This window comes from Zonotrichia leucophrys, chromosome 3 (genome assembly GCF_028769735.1).
Source record: "Zonotrichia leucophrys gambelii isolate GWCS_2022_RI chromosome 3, RI_Zleu_2.0, whole genome shotgun sequence".
Lineage (NCBI taxonomy): Eukaryota > Metazoa > Chordata > Aves > Passeriformes > Passerellidae > Zonotrichia > Zonotrichia leucophrys.
In genome coordinates, this window is record NC_088172.1 from 32,754,944 (window position 1) to 32,773,363 (window position 18,420).

At 39.3% G+C, this 18,420-nt stretch overlaps 1 long non-coding RNA gene across 2 annotated transcripts; it reads right to left on the minus strand.

The window, feature by feature from the left end:
* Nucleotides 1–13,421: 13,421 nt before the first annotated feature.
* LOC135444799 (uncharacterized) lies at nucleotides 13,422–17,031 on the minus strand. Of its 2 annotated transcripts, XR_010439275.1 has the most exons (4): nucleotides 16,934–17,031; nucleotides 16,333–16,441; nucleotides 14,925–14,995; nucleotides 13,422–14,819 (listed from the first exon to the last, which is right to left on the minus strand). It is a non-coding gene; the product is annotated as an uncharacterized LOC135444799 (long non-coding RNA). The 2 variants fall into 2 exon arrangements; XR_010439274.1 differs by having other exon boundaries at nucleotides 13,422–14,995.
* Between the last annotated feature and the right edge of the window lie 1,389 nt (nucleotides 17,032–18,420).

Here is an 18,420-nt window from a genome sequence, read left to right on the forward strand (position 1 = left end):
ATTCTAGGGTTCTGGTTCTTGGACAAGAGAGAAAACTTTTTAAACACTTCCTCATTATCTCTTTTATTGAACACTGCTTACTACAGGTGATTTACACTCATCATTCTTTTCACTTTTGTGAAATTAGTTCTCTCGAAAAACAAGTCTGTAGCCACACACTAAATGAAGCAAAGGGTGGATATTTACTTCAAGGCAATTGTTAGATTTCCCCACTAAAATTGCTTACTTTGTTTATCAAGATTTGAACCACTTAATTCCCTTTGATTGGCTGCAAGGTTTATTATTTTTAGTTGTTACATATTACATTCAAAAATTCTGACTATTTAAACAGAATATGAGGATTCAAGTAAAAGTATTAGAATTCAAGTAAAATAATTAGAATAGGATAATGCAGCTTTTAAGGATTTTTCTGGCATGGAATAGATATAAGCAAACCAACCATTCAGTTTGCAATGCAGATTGTGTACTACAGACTATGATTTTCCTGTTAGGGCATGGATATAGTAGCATGTACTTTTGGTTTTGTGTTTGACATAGAAACACGTGGGTGAAGATCACCACCTCCTTGTCACTTTTGCTTACTAATCCATTTTGAGTACATTTTTACCCTTATGTCTATCATAAGATTGAGTTTCCTGGGCATTTCTTCCTTCTTCTTGCAGAAAGTTTTATCTGGGAATACTGGAAGGGGAAGCAGGCCTTATATATTTTCCTGGGATTTCCCTGTGGCTAATAGCTCTAAATAGCTGGAGATCTCCAATTCAGCAGAAGTTCATGGTGAGGGATAATTCTGTGCCTCAGCCTTTATTTATAGGAAGCTCTGCAGTCGCTCTATAACAGCTATTGTCAGTCCATCCATTCAGGGAAGTATCTGTCTTTCCCAAGTAGCCTGTGTGCACAAGGCTACACAAAAACTAAGGTGAGAGCATCAGAAAAAGCAGTATTAGATTGCATCAAAGTGTGTTCAGCCCAGCAGAGTGCTTCTGACACTAAAGGAAATCTGGGGAAAATAGAGCAAATAGGGCAACATAAAGTGCTGTTGGCCCAGGAAGCCTCCTCAGTTCCAGCCATGAGAGAATTAAGTACCTATAAAATTAGAGGCAGCACCTTTGTGTTTGATAACCCTTGCAGTAACTCTCTTCAGTGGATGAGCCTCATCAGTTTTTGAACCCCCCTTGTCTTTTGGCATGTCTAGTCACTAGACATGAATTCCACTATTGTATTTTGAATAGAATGAAAAATCTTGTTTTGAATCTGCCACCTGATAGTTTTGTCTGACACTTCTGTTTTTGAAATAAAAATGAAAATATTTCCTCTTCTAATGAACAAATTGTTTCATGCACCTAAATTTCACACAAAACATGATTTTATATCCTCTCCCAGATGAGATTTTTATATTTTCTGTGTTTCATTGTGTTATTACTGTTCCATATATCTGATCACTTCTGTTGCTTTCTTTGCATAGTTTTCCTATGGATTTTGGTGAATGCAGAACCAAACCTAAATTCAAGAGGGAAATGCACTGTGCATTTTTTCAGTGATATGAAAAAGATTAGTGTTTAATCTTGAGTGTCACAATTTCATTTTAAATAAATAACAGTCTGATCCCCTTCTCCCGTTAGCTCTTGACCTGGTATTCTCCTGACTCACCAGAAAAGCACATCTCTCTATTTAATCCTTTCCTTCCATGCACACAGATCCTCTTTGTCCTTTCCATAGCCAGCTTCACTTTTAGCTCTAACAAGGGCACTGAGACAGAGGCAAAAGCGGTGGCTGGACCTGATTGACTGAAGCCAGAGTCATTCACAGGGGTTGTCCTTTCCAGAAGCAGGATGCAGAGACGCTCGGGACGGATCTGGAGAGGAGCAGCACAAACCCAACAAAGTTTTCCTCTCCGGGCTTTGTGCCACAACTCTTTGTAATGGGATCCCCTTCACTCAGGAGAAACCACTACCAAGAATTCTGATTCAATAGAGCCTTTCTGATGTGGCTGTTGCAGAAGTATAGCAGTATGCTTTGCATTCAGGTTTTGAAATATTTCACATTAATCCTCACCCCGGTGATTTTGGCTGCTCATCATCAAGACCACCACAGGGAAAAAGTGATCAGTAAGTGAAATAGGTGCCTGGAAAGCCTTGTACTAGTCATCTCAGGTTCTGGGTAAATTCCAGATCAGATAATTACAATCCACCCATCATAAATTCTCCCTATTATTCCACATGGGTAGGTGTTGAGGGACAAAATCAGGACAGTGATTTAGGTGATTATTTCCTTAAAACTTAACCAAATGGATGAACTAGGTTGGGAAAGCAGTTGTGCAGATTATTCACAAATTCCAATATTTGGTATGAGGTTATACACATAACATGCATTTTAGATCAAAAGCACTTTAAAAAAAAAAGTAAAATTAGACAGGTATTATTCTAGTTCCTACTAACTGACAAAACAGTTTCATTCATATGCAAGAAAAATTGTGTTTTCTCCTCCTTTTCTGATTTTTTTTCCTGCAAAATTTTTTCTCAAACTGGCTCTGTCAGTACCAATTTATCCTGTAACATATAGTGGATTTCCAGCTCTCAGGGACCTATCCTGACTCCCAATTGGTGCCTAATGAAATTATCATTCATTCTATTTGAATATTAGCATTAAAGAGGTGTATTTTTTTTCATAACAGTTTTGCGTATGTTCCGCATTAACATTCCAGTGCTGCTCAGTAAAAAGCGTTGGCCATCTGCCCACTTTTAAAGTAAATTTTTGGTTTACCATTTTTTAAATTTGGATTTCTAATTATAGTTAGCTCTTCATAAATAGTTTAGCAGAGCTGGAGAGAGTGTTAAGCACTGTATTTCTGAACCTTTCCTCTCTAATAAGTAACTGTAACCTGGCTCTGACACCTCTAAAATCCAATATATTTTTGTAATTTCCCCTTCTTTGTTCTGGAGACTTCTCTAAACTTGCTAAGGGGAAACATCCCTCTTGCCATTGACCCTGGCAGCAAACCATCATCCCTTCTGTTTGATGCCTCCCAACAAACCAGCTAGTGTCTTCAGCTGGACTGTGGGCCATCAGCTGGAGAGCTGCAGGTACTATGTCATCAGAGAGCTATTCTTTGATGATGTGGTCAGCCTTCCTCCAGTTTCTAGTAAGCCAGTCTTGGCAGGTTCATCTTGCCAATGTGCCAGCTAATACAGCTGTAATTATAATTGAATCCACAAAGTTAGATTTAGTCTTCCAAGTCCATATATCACCCTTAGTTACTGCAGTTTTCTGCTACTTAAGCATATTTAATTTACAAACTACTGTTCACATTATATTTCCAGTGGCTTTTGAGATGTGTGGATGGGTGTTGGTTCACATAAGAGGGACAAAAACTCAAGTAACCACACACATAAAAGAGGAAAAAAAATAAGGCAGGCAATATGGAGGATATAAATGCCTTTTGCTATAACAATATTTCAAATGAACTTACCACCAGTCATAAGGGTGCAGCCAAAACTGGGCAGCAGTCCTGAGAGTGTCAAGCCAGAACCTTCCATACAATTCCAGCTCACTTGTCAGGATAGAACTGCTCTTCCTATGGGTGACAGAGCACAGTGAAAGCACAGTACAATGTAGTGATGAATCATGTTTTGGAGCTCTTCTCTGGGACACAAATACTTTTCTGTGACCAACAGGGAACTCTTAAAAGCTTCAAGTGGTCCAGAAATTTTTTTTTGCTAGTGTAACTCTCTACAATGTTTGCACTAAAATCCTCATTGAACAAACACGTTCCTTCTCACTCCTTGTCTTCATCAGATTGGAAGGGGACAGGGCACAATGCTGCTCTGCAACCCTGTCTTCCAAATCAGCTGCATGATTTCTCACCAGGACTTTTACATTCTACTCCTCTATTCCTTCAACATACTGTACTCAAATTGACCTTCCATGGGAAGTATTTCCATGGGAAATACTTTTCCAGTACCCAAAAATCATCTAACCAATATCTGTTTGTAGATCTTCATTCCAAAACCTTTAAAAACTATACTCATGCCATGGACAGATATAGAAGTATATTCTTATGTATTTTTATATTGACTAGTTTTCCTTCCATTTTCCAAAAAGATGTCTTTTATCAAGATGTATTCTCCAGATTTCTCCTGAGAAGGGACTTTTCTTTCATAAGTGTCTAGAAGGATTTTATTGTTTTCCAAAGTAACAAGAGTAAAGAGACAATTAATCATAAAACAAGTTTTGAGAGAAAATTATTTCTGAGAGGAGAGGACAGAGAAGACAAAAAAAGGGGATATATCTGAAAATCACCAACAAATTCTCCCTTGCACACAATTCAGACTATTTGATTTCAGATATTTTGATATGTCCTCTCATTGCAACTGACATGCTTCAAATTCCTACCTACTTTTATATATTGCACACACACACACAGCCTGAATATTATTTCTTTATGATGTCGTATGTCGGAGGACTTTGGTAAGAATCCCTGTTATAGTTCTTCATGAAAAATGTAGTTTAAAAAAAAGAGTAAATTTAAGTAAAATGTAAGTTTATGTCTAGCAGAGGAAAAGTGGATATCAAAGGTAATCATCGGATGAGGATTATGAAATAATCTTCCCCCCTCCCCCCACATTGTTTAGGATTTATTGTTAAAAATATTTTCTGGCTATCTCAAACAGAAATATTCAAGGTTTTTCATTAAGAATGGTTAGAAAGAGGACTTGCTTTACTGCTCTCTGGAATACTGAAAACAAATTTCAGAAATCAGTTCCTCTCTTTTAACAAAGGTAACAAGACATGAAGATCTTTCCTATTGCCAGCCTCATTCCATGGGAACAGGACAGCTAGCATGCTCTGTGAGGAAAAGTTAAAATGACAAATGGTTTTTTGCCTATGACAGTTGAAGGTAAATAAACAGCTATACCACAAGGCTTGTTGCTGGAATCTGAATTAGTATTAGAATTTCACAAGAAATAATAATGTACCATATTCTGATATTCCATTAATAAAAATATTTTATTTGTATATTGATTATTATATCAGTATCAACGAAAAAGCTTCATTTAAAGCATCCATAGAATAATTTCATTATAATGCTTTTGCCTGTCAGAAAATGCTTTAAACAATACTGTAGGCTCTGATAAACATAGCTGATACAAGTGTCAGAGGACAAAAATGAGAAATCCTGAGCTGCTTCTCTTTCCTTGCTCAGCATCTCAAAATCTTGAAGAAAGCTTTGAAAAGTTCTGGAGAACCAGCTGCTCAGTCAGTGTGCCATTGCAATGTAAATTTGCAAGTTTAATAATAGGTATGGAAGGGAAAAAGCAGCCTTAGGTTTAGGAACTGAGGCATGCGGAGGAATGGAGCCTCAGCCACAACATCTGAGAAGAATAACGTGGAGGCATGAAGCTGCTGGGATTTCCTGTCATCCTTTTCTCTCCCACTCCTAATCTCCTGAACTGCTTTAATTTTGACATAAGCCTGATTCTAGCATGTTCTTTCGATCAGCCTAAAGGACCGTGACAACACCCAAATTTTAAAAAGGTAACCTCAGGCACATTTTTGTCTCCCATCACTCTCTGGATGTTGCATTGCTCCTTGACACATTCTTCATGCTGCAAATTCACGGGGGCCCATGGACGAGAGTCCCACAGGGGCTGGGGGTCTCCTTTAATGTGAACTGAAATGTCCCATTGGCCACCTCAGACACTGAGAAGAGCTTGAGCTAGGAGTGAGGGTCCAGGATAAATATTTTGCCTTGAGATCACTCAGAAGGAATAGGACACGTTTGTAACCACTCAGTATCAACCATTACCAAAACACCATCTTTTCATTCTACAATCTGGCAACAGCTTGTGAAGTTCTTTGCTGACTGGTCCATCTCTGAAAAATTTTCATTATCAACTTTTTGTACAGTCTGATTCTTCATTGTCTTAATCTTTTCCATTCTATATAACGCTTTGACTGTGTAGATGTTAGCAGATTTGCAGTTTTAGAGAAAATAAAGACACATTTCAAATAATAAAAGATTTTCATCTTTCTTGCTTTAAACTCTCATTCAACTGTGTTAGATACCAAGCTGTTGTTCTGAAGATTTTTCTTCAGCATGTGTGTGACTTACTTGCTCTGGCTTTGTAACAGATGAAGTGCACTTATAAACCTCAATACCTGAGCAACTGTAATGTCTTAGCAATTTTATAATGAAATTCATATGGAATTTAGCAACCCAAGCCAGATTTGTGTCAGAATCTTTAACATGTTCCAGTTGCATGAAATACTAATTAAAGGCACTCATTGTTAACTGATATAAATAGTCCCCACTTAGCCCATTATAGGTATGGGTTGTAAAACAAACAATTATGTGACAGATGATACATGTTAACACAGAGAAATTCTGTAATGACATTTCTGTAACACTGTAACCTCTTCAACCACCATGTGTTCCACATTACAGGCTAAAGGGGGTGCTGATTGCAAAGGTGACGTACTTTCCAGTTTGTGACTTTTCTTCTAAGAATAGAAATGCCTTAGAGCACCTCTGAATGATTTACATTACAAATTTAGTTCAGGCAATGAAATCATTAATGCAAGCTTGATTTTAACTGCTGCATGTGTTTGCTATTCCATGTGCCAGTGCCAAGCAGTCGACTGTGTCTACCCAGCAAACACCACCTTACCCAGACACTGCCTTGGTAATCCAAGCAAACAATTGTTTCCTATTTGCCTTTTCTTTCATCCAATACCCATTTTCCCACCACTCTGTACTAGGAATAAAGTGATTTGGACCAAACAGGAAAGTGACTTCAGAATGCTCTTTTTTTGGTTTTGCTTTGTTTTGTTTTTGAATATGCCATCAAAACTTCAAGGTAATCATGGGATAGAAGCAATCTCTTGGCATTTGGATAAGATACAGAAATTATTCAATTAGTGAAAAATGGTTTCTGCCTTTCCACTAGCCAACATATTCCTGTAACATTAGAAGCAGGTGGCCTCCTTACTCAAAGCACAAACACGCAGAAGTTGCCTAGTGCATTTAACCTGCCAAAAAATATGTATTTGCACATCTGTGAACTTACAATCCTATGTTTAACCCTTGCAACTACCCAGTTTCTAAAGCAGCAGTAGAAGAAATGACCAAGATACATGTGCAGCAAATGAAGGAAAAGTTACCTCAATCTATGGACAATATTAAGAATTATATCAGCCATGAGTTTCAAAAGGAACTGCTGAAGATGGACACAAGGTAACTGAGCTTTTTTTTTAGAAAAGCAAGACACTTATACTCATGTAAATGCTAGCATAGGACTCAGAAAACTCCAACTTTGACATCTACTTTTTAAACATTTGGGTATAGTGAACAAGACAAAACTATTTGTTAGCAGGTATTTGCCTCCAAAGTGCTTTCTCAGAGATATATATTTCAGCAGGACAATCCACCCTGAGCTATAACATGCACATGACAAAACCAAGCTTTTGCTAGTATTATGATGATTGATTTGCTGCTGAAAGTGAAAAAGTTGAAGCATGAGAGAACAGATGATGCAAAACTTAAACATTAATGGAAATAACCTTGTCTTACATCACGGCTAGAAATTGGCTCGGATGGAAACCCTGGAGCTCTTCAGATTTGTCCTTGGAGGCGCTTTTTATCTGGGTCTGGATCCAAACTTTTTGGCTTAGAGTTATCATCTGATAAAATGTGGAAAGTCCTTTGTGACACCTCACCCTCACAGCGAGTTGAGAGTTTTCCAAGTCCACTGGGTTGTCCTCTCTGATGGTTCAGGCTCCACCAATTCAGTTCAAGAAGAGACTACAAAATAACACCAAATTTCTTGTCCAACAACTCAAAATTTAATGAATTAAGACACAGCCTGTGAAAGAACTGAAATCTCTGTATGTAAAGTCAATACGTAAAGATGTCTCATCGTTCTGGAAAGACTGTGAGTGACACTAATATCTTCATGAGTAATTAAAGAAATAGCAGGACCGATAATTCCATTTTAATCCTTGCTCAGTCTTGCCAACCTCAAGCAGAATCACCTGTAATTTTACCTAGCATTCAGTGGTCTTATCCCAGAATACACATTGCTTTCTGGAACATTTGAAGCCATTTGGATAGGACATTTGGATGATATTATTGTCCAAAAATGGGGATGTTCTCACTCTTTGGACTTTTTCCTAACCTTTTTTTTTTTGGTTTTTAGAACACAAAAATGATTTACCCTAGAAATGTCAAACTTGATTCAATGCTTGCTTGGCAAAGAGACATGCCTTTGGAGCCTGTTAGAGGGCTTAGGTGGGTAATTGTAAAGTTATTGTTCGTTTTTTCCACACTCATGGCATAGAGTGCGTGGCCAGCTCATGTTAATAAATACCTGTTGGGTACATGTGTGGTTTATAAAGGCTTGATTCAAATCCCACTGAAGTAAATGAAAAGAGTTCTCTGTCTATAAACAGGCTTGGAGTCAGGCTGTAAAGGACAGGATGGAAGAGAATCTGTCATGGAGAAAGTAGACTGGGAGAATCACATCTCCTGCAACGCTTAGAATCTCCATGGCAACAGGGAGGGTGGGAAGACACTCATTGTCTGTGGACATCATGCACTGTAGGGGCCACAGAATGGAAAAGGGAATGGAATCTTGAGAAAGGGGAAATTCTAGGGTCACAGTGGGGTTAAAAATTATTCGAATTATAACACCTAATGCTGATTAGATATACTTAGTTTTCTCTACTACTGGAGAAAAACAAAGGAAAGGGAAGGAGAAAGGAAGAGAAGGAAGAAAGGAAGAAAGGAAGAAAGGATGAAAGGAATGAAGGATGGAAGAAAGAAAGAGAGAAAGAAAGAATATGAAATTAAGATGAATTTATATTACATGAGTAATATAAAGGTGTTCAATGGCTCTTGAGCAATATAGATCCATTTCCTGTGCTGGACCTGTCTCATGAGCCATGAGTGCACATGTTGATATGGGGACAGTTGGATAATTGCAGCACCAATCTGTGGAAGGAAAGGAGCTGCAGCAGCACATCACCCTCCAGTCCAGCTGCCTGCCTAGCCCAGCTCATCATGCCTAGCACTGGAGCCCCAGGAGCCCCTGGCACCACCTGCCTGAGAACTATAGCCAGGGTCTCCTTCCTCCAGCTCTCAGAGGCATTCCAATTAATCTCATGGGTCCTGGATTTTGGTAGACAGCTGGGAGGGTCAAGGGAGCTTATGTTACCATTCCTGACAACACACATTTGCTGTGTTTCCATGAACTAGGCAAATGTCTGCTGAATCAGGCAGAAATATTTTCACTTCAAAGTAAATGTCCTTCTCTTCCCATCTCTTTTCGCAAAAAGCAGAAATCCTTTTGCAGAGTCTGTATATAAAGTCTAGCTGTTTGCATTTTTGCTAAAAATATGCATCTCTACTTATGTCTTAACATGTACAAAAAGTCTACAATATCTCTCACTATATTTGATTTCTTCTTTTATCTACTTGTTCTCTCTCAATTTTTGAATACTTCTTTTCAAGTGGAAGACTTGTACAATGATTTGCCCAAGCAACATTTTGTTTTGCTGTGGGAGTGTGTAGCCCAGCAGTAGCTAGTTGGTAGTTCGCCACTCAGAGTTGAAAGTTCAGCAGCCACCTGTGTCACATTTCTCCCTTTTCTGGAATGAAAGGGTGCTATAGGAAAGGTGGGTTAGCTTTTTCTTTTTTGGTACAGCTAAAAGTGGAAGAGAGCCTTGTCTGTGAGAAACTTATTTCCTCATGTAGTGAAGTAGCCAGCTGGCAGCCAGATGGCACCAAGCCATTAGGAGGTCAAAGGCCATTGGACAACTGTGTGGGATTTGTTTCTCACTCAATGTGTTTGGTTTTAAAATCATTTATTTCTGGAGTAAGTCATAGATATGGAAAGGGTTTTACCTAGGGGATGTTTGTTTCCCCATCCAGTTGAAACCACAAACAGACAGAAAGCTGGTCACTGGCCAAAGTGAAAGGCCAAAGGCAAATTGTCCCATATTTATCCTTTACTGGGTCAGAACTCAAAAGCTGGACACTGATGGCAGTTCATAAATATTTCACTGCTCCAATCAACAAATGAGATATAAGGACATCGCATGTCAAGAAATTTGTTGACTCTTGCAGAGCAGATAGCCAGCTGGCATGAGCACTGCTATTGCCCTGTCTCAGAGCTGAAAGGCCAGAGTCAAATGGTGCCAGATTTGTTCCTGGTTTAGCTAAAATTACTCAGGAATTGTGCTTATGTTTTGATCTTGCTGTGTCACGTCCTGTGATCCTCACTGGCCATGTGATCTTCACCTATGAGTAACAGGAGACTCTGAAATCCACAGAGAGAAATTCTGCCTAAAGGTTTACAATTTCTGTTTTGTTCAAGCTTCCCATTCATCTCATATTTTATGCTCTTTCGTGTTTGCAAGTGCCTTGGGAGTCATCAAGAGATGCTTGTAACATAGTGTAGGGATCTGATCCCATCCTCACAGCTCTGGAGAACTGTGGGTCAGGTTCTTCTTAAGTATCAACAAGCAAAAATTCCACTGAGATCAGTGGAATCAAATCCTTATATGTCATGCAGGTAAGGTTTGCATCCTGACCAGTGTTTTTCACCCTTAAACAGGAAGAGTGGGCCAGCCTTTTTATTCTGAAATAGTCAATGCATGTCTGTAGCACCCCTCCTAAATATCTGGAAGGGTTAACACTTAAAACTTCTGCCCCTTGTTTGGAGCAGGAGATAAATGGCCAAGAAAGAATCAGCTATATGCTTTCCATAGCACATGCCAACAGACAAGGTTCTGGCTCCTGGTCCTTGGGGTGGCTCGCTGCCCAGCATCCAGTGGTCCAGAAACACACTGTTTTCACAATACCTGAAGAAGTACAGTTAAATTTAGATTCTGATCAGCTTGGCAGACTGCCCACATAAAAACAAAGGGTTACAAGCATGCCAGTTGGTCTGTTGTCACCAGCACTGGCTTCTGGAAGGCAGCTCCCCTTCCAGAGAGCGCAAATACTCTAAGGAGATGGTTGAGTAAAGCTGCTGGTTTTCAGTTACCATGCAAAGGAGCATGAAAGAACAGATTTCCTTGGCCTCACACATGCTTTATAACCCTGTTCCAGGGCAACCCAGACAGTGACAGTAGGAACTTCCAAAGACTCTGTGGTGGTCCAGTTTGGTGTAACCTAAGAAGTCATGCTCTTCAGCTCTCTGCCCCAGCTCTCTGCCCAGAGGTCTCCTCCCCAGCAGCAGTGGTGGCAACAGAACACTTGCAGTGTTTGGTTCCCCAGCAACTGCAGTTGACTCTCTGGTATATCAATTTGAGTCACAGTCGAGTTCAGTTTGTGTTAATGAGCCTGATGATTTGTGAACTCTGCCAACAGCAGAGAGGCTGCACTGCTGCTGCTGCTGCTGCTGCTGGGGAGGGAGCAGCCCCCAGCAGTGCTGAGGGTGGGCAGGTAGGAGAGGAGAGTCAAACCTGACGTGATTAAAGGGATGTTGCTCTCTCAGGCTTCGTCAGGGTCCTGCTTGTTTCTATTTACTGAGAGCAAATGCAAAGAAAACAAACAAAAGGGATTTGTGAGGATTCTGCTTCTTGTTGGTCAGAAAATCTGTGTGGAAGCACACCTGGGAATAAACTGATTCAGAGAGAGTTGAAGTAAAGGAGGGAGAAAGAGAATGCTGTGTAAAAAGCTGTAACTCACTTTTGTTAGCTCCTATTCTCTTGTCTGCTCTCAGCAGACAGGGTATATCACTTTCCAGTTTATTTTACTTTAAACTTAAAACTTTTTCTTAAACATGAGCTTTGAAACAGGCAAAATGTTATGAGCCCTCTCGATTCTGATCTGTTAAATCCCCATCTAATCCAGCTTTTAAGTATCTTATTTGAAAGAAAAGTAGTATCTCAAATTTTTAATACCTTATTGACCTGGAAGATGTGACTTGATTAATCTCCAGGGCCAAAAAAAAGCTCATTTATTGAAGGCTGTTACTGTCAGATCAGTTATGAAACTGAGATTTTCAACAGATACAAAAATTCAAAATACTGATATATTAATGCAAATGACAGCAGCTTCTCCTCAGAGGCCACCTGGAGTCAGGTCTTTGTCCAAAGAAAGGACAACAACTAGAGAGCATAAAAAAGTAGAACACATAAGTAGCTCAAGTCCCTACAGATATGTAGGACAAGTAAATTGATTGTTTACCAGGCTGATCTGCCTAATTCAGAAACATATTTATGCTTCTTCAATTTCTTTGCACTCAATATTAATTTTTTCATCAGAGAAAAGTAGTAAAAGCTTCTTCATTTGACAGGTACTATATGCAACTGTGATAAATCAGTACATATAAGAACTTCTTAAGAACAGAAGGCAGTACTACTGGAGGCTGAAGTGTCTATTAGAGATTCAAGCGTTAGCATAGGATTTACATTTATGAGTTCCCACAAATTATTCTGAAAAAACACTAGACACAACCTCCTCTGTGGTCTCTGAAACTCCAACAGCTCTGGGACTGCACTGACACATAGACTTGGACTGCAATCCAGGAACAAAAATTGTAGCTTGGATCTATATCTACCAAGAAAGACCAACCCTTGGTATTTGTGAGTCAATGGTGCATGCATTTTACTTGTCTGTGTCTTCCTCACACTCCCTGCTATCTCTGTCAGCTTTCCCACTCTATCCCCTGGCATGAATTCAAAGCACACTTTCATGTCACTTACATCTCCAAAAGCTGATGTTACATTTTTTGGTCAAGCTGGTTTTTATAAATAGGAACATGAACTTCTGTTTTATAGACTGGAACTCACAGCTGCAAGCAAAAAGACTGTATGCTACCTGAACTTTGGTTACTAACCAGTTAAAACCAGATATCTGCTCCTTCTGCATCTTCTTACGTTTTCTCTCTATTAGCTAATGTACATTGATGGAATCTCATCAGCCCTTTCATGACCATTTTGAGATGTGTCCTTGCCAAAAGTGTTAAACTTCAGTCTTGCTCTCCAAACCGATGTATAGCCGAGCTAAAAATGTCATGTGTTGGCTTAAAAACAAAGCAAAAATAAAAATTGAGTTTTGCTGCTGCATTCATTTCAGATCTTAGGATAACTTCCATAGAGGGTATAGGCCAGATTCTTAGCACATTGAAAACTGCATAGGTCCACTGATTCCCATGAAGCTACATTGATTTACAGCAGCTGAGAATCTGGCCTAAAAGGCTCAGGGCTATATATCTATCTTATGTTGTGTTAAAGTCTCTTGACCTCTTACTTGATTGCCTTGCTCCAGTGTGTGATGCTAGCGTAGGTAAATTATACCTCTGCTGGCCACTAAGCTTGCTGTTCTAGCAACATTAATAACCTCAAGGCTTCCAATTTTCTTACCAATGCTTACTAGACCTCCTATGCAAGCCTCTGGGGCTGCTCTGACAATAATCCCAATATATATTGTTTTGAATGAAAATAAACTTTATTGCAACTTGTGCTGGAGACAGACCCATGAGCCTATGCTCTAGAATGCCTACAAGGCAGCTGTGTAATCATTAGCAATACTATAGGGAACAGCACTAGGATCAGTTCAGAAGGGTTCTTCATCCAGCTGGGACTATAATTTACAATGCCACCATCACTACAATAACAAGGTAGCAGAGGGAAAACACTCTGGAAGGGGTGGCAGTGAAATTCAGCCATCGCAAGGTGTGGTCTTTGGGGCAAAACCTTTAATTGGCAGAAGGTTCACTAACTATTCTGGTAACCTCAGACTTTCACCTTTCATTAAATCTAAATATTCAACCAAAATGAACTTGAAAAAGCATCCACATGGAAAGGGCCAGCCATCAATGTCTCATTTTTCCATGCAAAACCAGAGAAGTTGTGGTGTCCTGGCCTCCTTTTTCTTGCCCTTCTGCCCCACCATCCTACTCAGTTCACCACATTGGACTTGCACAGCCAAAGAAGCAGTAGAGGTGATAGCAACTTATTAAGTTTTGCTTCTGTTTGGCATCCAGCTCACCCTGACTTTACCTTAGTTTTATAAACCACATCTTATTTAGACCTATAAAATTTTATTGTAACTAGAGCCAATTCACACAGGTCACTACTGGTCACTTTTATCTAAAGCTAGGTTATAGACTAATTTTACAACCAAATCTATGAAGTTGAAGAGGTCCAAATTTGAGTTTGAAATCTCATGTGATCACTTGCAGTAGTAAGTGGAGTGGACTGGATGAAGACAACCCACAGAGCAGGGCCTCCTCCTTCTGCAGGTGTGCTCTCCATCTGCATTCACTGCTAGCCTAACCCCCACTCACATTTAGGCAGGTAATTAGATGAAATAAAAATTTTGACTTTTGAAAACTTTGAGTCCTTTCACGCCTCTGTCTTCATAAAACCCTTCTGAATGCTGAGTTTGAATGAAGGGCTGCTGTTTTTAATCAAAGGCTAAACAGCACAACTTGCTTTTCATATTATTAATCTCTTGTTGTTGTTGCTGCTTTTGTAAAACATCCTCCACAAGCTTCTGAACTCTCCTGTGACCCCTAAAGCAGTCATGACCCTTAATGTGCAGAGCACTGCCAACATCCAGGAAAAGTCAAGACAGAGGAAACAGGAGCACACACTTATGCAGGGCAAGTTTTAAGATATGTATAAGATGTCTTGGAAATGTCACCCAGCTCTGCCCCCATCTCTGCATATGCTTACTTAGGTGAATAATTTTAGGCGTCTGTCTGTTGCTTTCATCGACTGACAGCACACAACAGGAGCAGCACTGGTTATGACCTTGGGAATGATCCTCAGAGCATTGCACTTCTGACAGAGGAAAGCAGCATGATCTGCTAACAAAACAGGTTAACAGCGCTACTGTCTTGGCTTCATCTTGAAAAGCCCAACACAGCACTTCAGCAGGTGGTTACAAAAAATTCTGGAGGGGCCTCTACCTTGTAGACCTCTGGAACTGAAGGGTGTCTGCTCTGATGTTTGAAATGTCAGGTAGAGTGCCACTGGAATCCTTTATTCAAATGTTGAGAACCTCAATGAATATAACATACTCCAAGCTCCTCTCTACAGCCATAAATGAAGACTAAAAAGCCCATACTAAAAATAAATGTATTGCAAGGCAAAGGAAGCTTTCCAGGAGAATATTCAGTGAAGCTGTAACTAAATAAGTTATTTTAATTCAATAAATCAAAATTTGTTTCTCTTCTTGTCCATCTCTTGTTCACGCTGAAGCATTGAACTATTTTCTTATGTTTCCTTAGTCTATTGAATTATCTCAGTTGCATCTCAGATTTTGTTCATTTGCCTGGTTTCTGAATTGATCACACAAAGTTGGTGATACTTAAATACTCTGAAAAGCACTGAGACATCTGTACATGTGCCAGGGCAATGAGAATATGGGATACAAGCCTGAGTGCTGATCTTCTTCTGCCCTGACCTATGCATTGGCTTTGCCAAAACTCTTTGAGCTCTCCAGGCTTCATTTTACCCAGCTAAAAAGAGAAATTCTGGGTTTAGGTTTATTTTCTTACATAAATAAATAAACCAATCAAACCCACAGCAAAACCCCAAAAGAAAACTCCACAACAGTTCTAGATCAAACTGGAGCTATGGGTTTCAGTGAATGGATCAATGAGGATCTACAGCTCATTTGAAAACTGATGCTAAGCTTATTATCACATTAAAACCAACACTTTCTAGCCAAGGCAAAGCTTGGAGAAATTTTTTGCCATCTAATGGAAAAGCATCTCACAGGATCTAAATTATGAAATCAATGTGTACTTGGCCCTACAAAGTTTCTTCATTTCACACATAAGTTTTTCATTAGCCCAGCCCAGCTTTCTTCCTGAGTCTTATTTGATTTTTATGGTCTGGGGTCTTCTCACACATTAAATGGGAGGTAAAATAGTCTTGCTCTTGTTGCTGAAATATGAGATAAGATACTTTCTGGTGAGTTTGTCTATGGTGTTGATTGGATTTTGAAGTCATTTTCCTACAGCTGACATGCAGTTAACAAAGTTTCCAAATGAGGTGCTTACATCCAGTGCATGGGGTTCTAAAATGGATCAGTTTATGCATCCATGTATGTGATAGAGAATATAAATAGAGTGGCACAAATGAAACTCCGTGTAGTAGCCTGAAATGCAGCCAGATGAAACCTCAAAGAGGAAAACTTTTGATTTCACCATTTCCCAGGCTCAGGCCAGTTATCTGTCCTGGTGGGCTGGTATTCAGGTGGATAATTATGGTAATCATGGCTAGCTATAGCAACCACTGCTTTCCCCAAAACTGTGTTTAGAAAATTTATCTTGGGCGATGTTTCTATTTTTCTTGAAAATGCAAGGATACAGTGAAGAACTGATGAGCATCTCTTTGGCTAACTGATTCCAAGTCTAATCAAACTGCGTGATTTCTGACATAAAATCTTCAAGGCACATCCAGTCTGCACTGCTGAACCCTTTAGACAGAATAAACACAATGTAAAATCACATTTGAGATAGAAATCCCTCACTTACACATTTATGTTTTTAATCTTGGTTTTTACAAGTGTCATGACAGCGCATGGTCCCCCTATTTTCACTTCATTTTATCAATCTCTCATTTATCAGCCTGTAATATTAGTTTTCTCCTTGCTTGAATTTTATAATTTTTTAAGTTTCCTCCAGTAAAAAACAATCCTGTCTGGAGATTCCTTAGCTGCCTTACATGGAAGCTCATGGGTTCTCCAGAAACCCCAGCATTCATTTGCTAACTCTTAGCTTTGGTATCTTAGTTAACTTCTGTTTCTTAGCTCAGACAGATCCTTTCCTGTTTCATTGCCCAGTCAGTGAATTCAGGCAGTTTAGTTTAATCAATATTGGGAAAGAGCTAAAAAGCTCTGTTTGCACCAGCGTCAGCTGCAAGTGGTGACCTTTTCTACTGTCTAGCACTTGTCTGTAAAAGTACTCACCTTTTATTCTATTGTCTCTGGTCTAGCCTTCCACCTTCATGGCAAACATCAATCTTAGGACAATCACAGCATTTAAATTGAGACAGATGCTCATTATTGAGCAGAATGTTGTAAGACACACTGAAAACACATGTGAAGGGGCGCCTCCACTAGCAGTGACAAGACTCAGCTGGAAAGGGCAGGTAACTAGGTCTGACTCAGTAAATGCTTACAGTCCACCCTGCTTTGCCTCTCTCATGACCTCAGCTAATCTGTTTGATTTAACACTGCAATCCAGTGCTCATTCTGACAGTCAGTGATTAACAACTGTGATCTGTGTCAGTCAGTGATCTGAACTCAAGGTAGTAAAAATAGTGATAGCTCTTTCCCATCTGAGATTAGTCCCTGGGAGTAGGATCCATCTCAGCTGATGTAAATGGTTACATCTCATCTCCCCTCTCCTTGTAGACAATGAACAGATGTTCTTAAGGTTATCTTCATCTCAGTGTCATGGTGACACCTAGTATGGTTCCTGTGGATCACACTCCACACCATAAATGTCTACAGTAAAGGAAGATTAATTTGTTCTTGCTAATTTAATGCTTTCATATTTTTTTGCACCGATAATTTTAGCTTTATGATAGCGTATTATGATGAAGAGAATAGCAATAACTAGGTCTGAGTCACAGGTGTAAGACAGGGCTTCCATGGAGACATGGTGTGGTTCTGAAGACATTATTTTCCCAAGAACAGAGTGAAGCAAAGAGGGAACTGTAGTAAGGCACAAGAGGGATATTGGAATCCTCCCTGCAAAGGGAGCTATTCATCAGATTAAGAAAAGGAACAATTAGCACACACACTAATCTATAGCTCTGCAATTCATCTTGCTTAGATCAAGGCATCACTCCACTTGCTTTGGAAGATTTTGTTGCTGCCAAACTGGGGACACCAGCTGAGCAACTCTGCAGTGAAGACATAACCATAATAAGTGAGATTTTTTGCTGCTGTAACCACATCCCATTTTTTTTCTCCACTTTTTATTATCATCTGTCTTGAATCATTTCCTTGTGGGGAATTTCAGCTACCAGTGTTAATGGTATTACATATAAGAACTGCCATTGGCGCCTACACAAAAGAGAACAAATACTTTTTTGTTTAAATATAAAAATTCCCAGCTCTATTTGCACAGGGCTACATTTGAAATTTATTTTACTGTAACAAAAGTGACCTTTTGCACATGTTTACCTTAAACAGAAAGCTAAAACTGACACATTTGGCACATCAAACAATAGTTGTAGTAAGGAGGAAGGGTGGAAAAGTAAGGTAAAGTTGACCCTGATACCAGGATTAACAACAAAACAAAATTGTCACATACTGTTTACTTGTTCTAACATCTGAAAGGGCTTGGGAGAGTCAAAAAAAAAAAAAAAAAAAGGCTTGTTTAATGTCTGATTTGCACTCTGCCCCATTTTCACTCACATACAAGTTTACATAGTTTTTAGTTTACC